Here is a 9,271-nt window from a genome sequence, read left to right on the forward strand (position 1 = left end):
GTGTCGGGTAATAGACATGGGATTTGATTGTGATGTGGCTGATACAAAACATCTTTATCAAATCCTAGAAGATGATACTGCGATGATTTTAGTGTTTCAATTTGCATATTTGCACCTAATTATGTGGGATGCATTGGGGACTTTAGATTCATATGGATTAGTCTTAAACAAAGTTCTTGAAGTTAATCAAGTTGAAGACAACGAAACGTTTGTTTTAGATCTGAATGACTTAACATAGGTGAAATATCGGTCAAGGCTTGGTTCTGTGTATTGTTTGTTTCTTGGGGGTTGGGGGAATTAGCGATACCCCCCACATTTGAAGATCTCTTTTGCAATACCCCCACATTTTCAACTTCCATCAGTCAACAGTTAGTTGACCGAGTCAAACCGTTAGAAAAAAACTAAAAAAAAAATTACCTAATTAAATAGTGGAGGTTACCCAAATACCCCTCCGCTAAAAGAAAAACAAACAAAAAAAAAGGAAAAAGAGTGGTCGTGAGTTTCCTGCTATTGAAAAATCGACCTAATTAAATAGTGGAGGTTTAGTTTTTTTTTTTTTTTTTTTAAACCAACAAAAAAAAAGGAAAAAGAGTGGTTGTGAGTTTACTGCTACTGAAATATCGACCTAATTAAATAGTGGACGGGTATTTTGGTAATCTCCCTTATTTAATTAGGTTGATTTTTTTTTTGAGTTTTTTTTTTCTAATGGTTTGACTCGGTCTAACTGTTGACTGACGGAAGTTGAAAATGTTGAGGGTATCGCAAAAGAGATCTTCAAATGTGGGGGGTATCGCTAATTCCCCCTTGTTTCTTTGTCAGCAAGAGCTTGTGGCAAAAAAGAGAAAGATTGATAGTTCAAGGTATGAAAGTGTTGAAGTTTTATGTATCATTTTTATATTTATTTCCATGTTAAATGCAAGTGTACAATAAAAACTATAATAGCTTAGAATTCAAGTTTAAAAAATCGAGTGCAATCGCTAGGTATCTCTATATATGGTTCAGAAAAACTCAATGTTACATGGACACGCCATATATTGAAAAAAAAATCGTGTCGGATACGTATCCATCTATGGTTGACTTCAATTTTTGATATTTCGCTGTAACAGAAACTTAGGCTATGTTTGATAGAAGCTGTGGCAAATGCAAATTTTGTCACCATTTACCACTGGCAAATTTGCTATGTGACAATTGCAAATAATTTGTGGCAACTTTAAATTTGCCACTGTTTGATGATACTGTGGTAAATATCATTTGTCCTTATTTGCAACCATTTGCTGCTGTTTGATTGTCCAAATTTGTTACGGCAAATATTTCATTTTTTTCATTTTTTATGCTTTTAAAATATTTAAGATTTAAAAATTATAATCACTCTCCTGACTTCACCAAATTCAAATCTCATGTGTTGTAAATGAGTTGAACTTTCGAGTTGAGGGTGTTATGGTTATAAGGATGCACAAGAAGAGAAGTTTTCATGTTCGAGAAATTATTAATTGAGAGTCTAGAGGAATTTATGCGTCTTGAAGCAAAACAGATAAAGAGCTGGCATTATTTCCAATCATAAGTAGATCGAACAAATAAGTAGAATAACAAATCAAACAGATAAAGAGCTAGCATTATTTGCTAGAGTCTAATTCCACTTGCAAATTCCCTGAGGATCACAAGAACTTGGGACTTGTGAGCACTCTCCAAGAGCAACAAGAGCACATAGCACTTGGCAACAAGAGCACTTAGCGATGAGTAACTGTGTTGATCTTTCATAAATTGTGCTTTGTATCACGGTATTAGCCACTGCTAGTGATATCCTACTTATAATGAAAGAGAGCCAGTATGCAATCTTCAAATGAAAAGATATATTAGCACATCCAAACAAATACATACATTACTTTAGTCATTCACATAAACTTAGACACCCACGTACACAAATTTTAAAGGCAATCCCATAGGTAGGACGTAGAATGGCAATAAGCAACAATCTGCCTTATGTAGATGATAGCACTACAACCGAAAGCACCACTCACCAAGAAAAGAAAGAAACAGCAGCAGAGCCATCCTTGCCATCCAACAAAGAAACAAGCAAAGATCACTTGCCATCCAACAACAACGCAACAACATCACCCACACCACTGCAACACCCACCCACATCACACAACTCACACACTCACCACACTCACACACAGTCAGCACACTCACACTCTAAATGGTGAAGAAAATAGAACGCCATAACTAAGGACTGATCATTAGGGAACTAGTGTTGGTAGACATTTATAACAAAAGCAAAATAAACAATTTATACAGGCATGTCAGACTATTATAAATCAACCGTAAGTACAAGAACTGGTGCTTTACAAAAAAAAATCAAAAGAAATGCCTTAAACCACTTCTGAGAGCATTCAACAAGCAACAGGCAGCCCCCTTCCTGAGTTTGAGAAACTTATCCAATCCTCTAGTCCTATCATTGCTGCTCCTTCATCTATCTTGCGGAAGCGTAGTTTTCTATTGAAAATGGAATATACAAATCTGTCGTAAAGAAGGTAATCAATGATAATATTTTGTAGTCCCCTCACATAACCTTTAAGAATATAAATCAAAAAAAGAAAAAAAAAAAAAAAAAAAAAAATGGCAAAGTAACACGTTAAAATGGATTGATAAGCTTGAGTACCTAATTAGCCATAGTAGCAAAAATCCAAAAGAACTGCCTTAAACCAGACAAGTGCATTACATGTACCATAATAGCAAAAATCCAAAAGAAGTGCCTTAAGCCACTAGAAGGTTGTCCAAAAGCCACTCCTTCCTAAGATCTTCATCATCAAAACTCAAAAAGATTTCACCCATGTTTGGGCTATTTCCAAGGAAGGTCATTCCAAGCTTAAAATTTTCTTTAGGCAACTCGAGACCTTTCAATGCATCATGAACTTTTTGCATCATGCTAGGAGGTCGCTTCAAATTGTCCGCCATTGCCTAAGCAGCTTCTGCAAGATGTTCGAATGTCTTAGCTATCTTCTCGTCGTTCACATCTATGCAAGGTTTTTTTTTCTTTTGCCCATTCGAATTTTGACGTGGTGATTCTTCTTCCACATTCACCCCTAAGCCTTGGGTAGCATCTCCGGTATTGTGAACATATTCATTTACATTAATGGGGTCATTATCATCAGTTTCATCTATTAAATTAAACACACAACATAGTTATGAGCTTAATAGTATCTATCGCATAAAGAAAAACCACAAATAAAAAACATTTCGCTTAACGTACCATCCAATATGGGTAAAGCATCAGGATCATGCGCACTAAAGCTTCCACTTCCATTTGCAGAATCATTTCCATGTATGAAGTCAAGCATCTCATAGTGTTGAAGCCACTTGGTTTTATAACTTGATGCGGCTGGGTGAGCCTACAATGATAATGTGAATCACTATAAGTCCTCTAGGAAGCTAGCTTCCCTTCAATGACAAATATATTAAATATATTAAAGCAAAATATATACAAAATGGCTAAATCAAGATCATTTACTTGAATATACCTCTCCCATACATCGGCATCAGCCTGAATGTACTTAGTTTGATGGTTAAAGGAGAAGCCACTCTAGCCTAGCAACCCTGCAGCAACTGTGTAGGCACCCCTTAAGGACCTTAGCCTAGAGAGCACATTATCCCATTCCACTTTTTGAGAACAAGAATTTGGTACCACACTTGCAACTTGAACTAGAGTTTCTTTCTTGGAAACGTTAGAATTCTGAGAACCCTTCCCTAGAACAATAATGATGTCAAACAAAGTTCCAACAAGGACCTTGTCCATTCCATCGTTCCAACGTATTTGACGATTCCCCTGAACAGCTTCTGGAATTGGCGGAGGCGGGGGTGGAGGACGTGGTGCTTGGCTTCTAGCATTGTTACGTGACATTGTTCTGAATATAATAAACCAAAAGAGAATAATATAATAGTGGTAGGACTTGAAACCAAAACAAGGTTTAGATATTCATACACAAATCTAAACAAAGAGTTACAAATATAAGGAAGGCTATAAAGAACCATATTGTTATATAGAATTACAAAAGTCATAAGCAAGAATAATACAAGTATCCCAGAGGCAAAACACATCATTCAACATTACCAAAACAACGACAACAAAAAACATAAAGTTAAACCACTATTACCAACAACACACTAGTTATTCTTCTCCATTTTGTTCATCTCGACGCTCCCACATGTCCGCCATCAACCCACCTCTCCACGCTGTCCAACCATCACTTGGAGTCATGGTTATCTGATAAAAGGAAAACGATAGTTTTACCTACGAATAAGCGATGAAACTCAAACGTACGTAAAACTAGAACAATTCTCTTGCTTATATATCAAAGTTTTCTACTCTCGTTATCAATGCAATATGGTTAGAGTAGAGAATTCGTTACACTCCTAGTCTGTTTAGGTGTAACATTTCCTAATTCGTGTAAGGTAACAAAGTCGTGAGAGTAACGGAATTTAAATTAACTACGATGGTAATTCAACTAATCAAGATGCGATAAATGAAATGACAGCAATTTAATACTAAATTGACAATATGAGGAGAAATTAGGGGAATTTAATTCCACCTTGATTCGACTCAATTAACTAATGAAGAATTTGTCGTAATTCGAATTGAAATGTTTTCGCATAACAATTGGGTATATCTAATCCCTAATCATTCATGGTAATCTCTACCAACTAACAATCAGCATGTGAAGCAATCAAACCTATTCTCATGGAGAACTAATTACTTTCTAGAATATAATAGATTACTACGATGATTTCTACGCTAATAAAATCAAGTTTCATCAAGACTTCCTCAAACTCCTCTAATGGAGGTTTTAGCCTTGAATCATTACACTATCATTTCTAACACAAGAATAATAAGAACAAATCATTTGATATAAGCAATTTAAACTTTATAATTCTAATTGAACAATAGTCTAAGATTCACAATGAATTAAAACTGAATTTAAAACTAAGATTATGAATAACTAATTATCAATTTAAGACAAACTAAATTAAATGAACTAAGTAATGGATTCCAAAAAAACTAAATTTACTGCTCTAACTAATTTATTAATAATTCACTAGATAAACAATAAGTTATTGATTCTACAAACTAATTTCTTGTTCTAAAAACTAAATCTATGAAAAAAAAAACTAGATCTAAACTAAGTTATTGGATAATCCCTAAGTAAAAACTAAGTTGCTTAAGAGCTAAGTCTTTTCTCTTCATATGGAGGAGACAAGATCCACAATTTCGTGCATGGGCTGAGGAGCCATGTTTTGGGCCGAAAAATCGAGCCCAAAACCTCATTACTTCAGTCCACAAAGGGGTTTTTAGTTAGAAATGACTTAAACAGCCTTTTCGTCCACTTCTGCTCCTCTGATTGGGTCAAGGCTTGAACCATTAGAAAGCTCATTCTGAGCCAGTCGTTTTGACATAAGGTAGGTCCAATTCCAAGGTCTGAGTTCAAAGATACAGCCTTTGAAAGTTCTGCTGACTTTTGTGCGCTATTTCTTCCCGCGTTGACTTTGACTTTTCAGCTTTGACCGGGCTTTAAAAAGGCTTTTTCTCCTTGAATCTTGGACTTTAATCATAAAACTTCGTAGCAACCAACCTTTGCTCCTTTATCTCACAAAAGGGACGCATTTCTGCACATATTCAACTCCAATGCCTGAAATACATAAGAACGCGATAACAATACTAACTCTTACTTATTAATCACATAATTGGTCAAAAGGTAATATTGTTAAGGGGTTAAAACTACAGTTTTGGGCTCTTATCAAACCATCCCCAAACAGCATTTTGCTTGTCCTCAAGCAAATATGAGAAATTAGAATAAATGACAAAAAATTGAGTTCTAACTAATCTCGCGTTTAGCGAAAGTGCGATTGCATTGACCATATGCAACAAGGCCTTAAACCACTAGGAATTTCCTAGTGGACGAGTTATAGCCTTATGAGAGTTTTCCAGTAAAGGTACTCACAAACTTCATCTATACTGCAATGACTAAGAAATAAAACTATTGTTTCCTTATTTATTCTCAATATCTATCCATCTCACTAGCAATGAATACAGAATAATCAAGTCGAAACCTAAGCTAATATATGCATAATAATCAACCATCTACGAATAAACATATATACAATGAGTACTGCTATGTAATGCACTAACAGGTCCGTTTCTAAAACTTTGGAATATCGTCCTTAAGTAGGTCCTCACATAAATGTCAAGACAAAAACACTCTAATTTTTCTCTTTCAAGTTTTCATCCACTCCGTGCAATGCATTGGGCACACTTTACCTTACAACAATCTCAATGACACACAAGGAAGCCGAAGTCGATCAAACACATCTGCCACTTACTATCACACTAACCTATTCTTAGTTGAGTTATAGGTCTTTATTAGGTGTTGCGGGGATTAGGTGATGGTTTAAGAATGAAGGAAATGGATATTAAAAAAAAACCAGTCTGAGATAATAGAGTCTTCATATTATGTAACTAGGGAAAACCTTGTTCTTACTTTGCTTCTACACTTTGTTTCCATCCTTAGCCATTTTTTTTTCTTTGGCTTTTGACTCTTTTGATTCTGTTTTTGGAGTTCTAACTCTTTCTTTATTTTTTTCTTTTCTTTGAATGGAAACTTTCTTTTCTTATTTGAAGCAACTAACAATTTCTTGATTTCAAAGGTTTTTCTCTTTTCTATTCTTCATCTCTACTCTCAAACTCATTCAAAGAATGGGTAGGCTGATTTTTATTTTTATTTTGTTTTGTAAAAGGGTAAAGGATTTGCGGTTTATGAAAGGCTAAAGAAAGGCTCAGAGGGACGACTAGTGGAAAATAATTTCATAAGGTTTGAATTTCTAGCTATATCGATCCAAAGAGGGCCTAAATTCTCGCTTAGGATATGGTATAGTGATCAATTAAGCAAGTAGACGTGTGATTTCTCTATTCGGAATTTACTTATCCCTTGTGTCATTTCTCAAATATTTCACTCATATAAGACTTTAGGCTATATTCTCACAGGATTTGTAGAATAAGTATACTAGCCTAGATTTCAGAAACTTACTGCTAATACAAACATAGATACTCATGCAATATATTTATAGAAAGATGCAAAGATTATTACCTACATATTAACCTAAGTTTCTAAAAACTATTCTAACGCAAAAGCTAATGTGAAACTTCTAGATTATTAGGAGCATAAAGAAAGAAACAATACCAATATTCCTAAGTGTATAGCATAAACTTTTTATTTATATTTTTTTTTTGAATTTATGAAATTTTTACTAGAAAACAAGTGCATATTATACATATCTATATCCTAACAAATGTCTTAAATTACGTGTGTTTCTATGCCACCCCTAAACAAGAAGCATGCTTTGTCCTCAAAGTATTGAAATAAAAATGGTAGAAAAATACCATGGAATCGCATGAAATTTTAGAACATCTGCAAAACAAAGTTAAAACTTACTAATATAGATAAATAAAAACAGATGCAACTCTATATGAGTTCCCCCCGTTACGGGGTTACAATAAGTAAATTGCTTGGGACATAAACAGACACTAACTGAAATAAAAACTTACCTTATCTCCAGCGTTTAAACGTCATCAACCTCTTCTATAAAGAAATGAGGTTCTTTCGCATCCTGCCACGCCATGATGATTTGCCAGGCTTCACGCCATTTATCATCTACGATCACTAACATATTAAGCGCCACTTGGTCGGATGGGGTGTAAGGTGCAACCTGATGAGGTTGTATCCTCCACCCTTGCTAAGTCATTGAACGGAAAGATCGAATAATACAATTGGTGGGTCTCACAATGTCGAATTTAACCCCAACCCAATCCGCGGTACAAAAAATAGTGAAGAAACATAGCATAATACGGCAAACTAAAACAGGCATAAGAAGGTACTTTTGCCTCATGCTATGGGCTCGTGCTAAACTAGATATTAGGGTCTGGGGAATATCATAGAGTATACGTCCCCCAGCTAAAGCAAGGAAAATATTACAAGTTTCATCATTCACAGAAGAATAACGTCATTCCCCTCTAATGTTTAGCATGATCCAAAACATAACAGTGCCCACATTCATGGACAGGCTTCCAAGGGTGACGTTATATTCCCTTTGGTCCTCAATCCTAAAGATTCCTGCCCCATAATGCTCATGCAAATTCTCATAGTTATAAAAGTACATATTATCGACCAAATAGGCCCATGAGTCTTGTATTTCAGCAGGCATAGCAAGTCCAAGAACAAAGGCTAGCAAGAACCTTGTAATTTCCATCGGTTCATCCTCAATGGTGATGGAGAACACTCTCCATCCGGTCTATCGAAGAACTTACAATTATCATAAAAATAAGATGTAAGTGCAGGAGAATAAAATACATCAGGTCTTACCATTAGCGGTTCCCAGCCTACGTGTATGATCACCTCACGAAACCAAGCACCATAGGTGTCGCTTTGGAACAAATCTTCAAAAGACTGCTCCGGTATGATACGAGGCAGTTTCATCATCACAAATACACTCTAGAAGTGTTGCGAACAACCCTGGAAAAACTCACAAAAAAATCAGAAATTTTAGTGGCAAAAAGAAGGGTCGGCACGGGTGCGCCTCTGAATTGGTTTTGGAAAGGCTGGGCCTCCTCGCTTCTTGGGTGAGGTCCAGAGAAGAGAGCGTAGGGTGCGCTCTGAATTGGCCTTGGTAGGCTTAGTAGGCGCCTGGAATGGTGGATCGTATTTAGGCGCTTCCATGTACTCTGAGCAAGATGAAGTGAAAAAACAAAAGGAAAAATTTAGAGGTTCAAGGTGAGAGATGCAAGTGAGGGGTGTGGGTTGTGAGTGTAGAGTGAATCAAGTATATATAGAGTTTTAGTTTCTAAAACGAATATCAACAAGTTGCCAAAAAAATTTAAGGCAATTGCCGGAAACAAAATATTCTAAAACCAAAACGGAAACAAGTTAGGTGCATATTCTGAATATAAACCAATAGCTTTTTGGTTTCTTTCAAAATAGCATCTTTCTAATTCTATTCATTGAAATTCCCTTCTACAACAATATCTAATCTTAGCCACACCCATCCTAAGAACATTCCCTAACAACTCATATTTCCACGATTTGCAAGATTTAACTTCTAAAACGGTGGACAAGATAAAAACAATGCGAAAAACAATAATACCACCCCCAAACACTTCGGGAAGGTGGGATTCATTCAAAAATCATCGCACACTTAGACAAGAACCAAATTAAATTCAAATAGAAAT

General features: G+C 35.6%; 1 long non-coding RNA gene across 1 annotated transcript; it reads right to left on the reverse strand.

The window, feature by feature from the left end:
• Positions 1 to 2,240: 2,240 nt before the first annotated feature.
• On the reverse strand, positions 2,241 to 3,992 carry LOC147473130 (uncharacterized). The gene is made up of 3 exons (XR_015210572.1): positions 3,509 to 3,992; positions 2,726 to 3,389; positions 2,241 to 2,380 (listed from the first exon to the last, which is right to left on the reverse strand). It is a non-coding gene; the product is annotated as an uncharacterized LOC147473130 (long non-coding RNA).
• Between the last annotated feature and the right edge of the window lie 5,279 nt (positions 3,993 to 9,271).

This window comes from Coptis chinensis, unplaced genomic scaffold, assembly GCF_015680905.1.
Source record: "Coptis chinensis isolate HL-2020 unplaced genomic scaffold, ASM1568090v1 utg4632_pilon_pilon, whole genome shotgun sequence".
NCBI lineage: Eukaryota > Viridiplantae > Streptophyta > Magnoliopsida > Ranunculales > Ranunculaceae > Coptis > Coptis chinensis.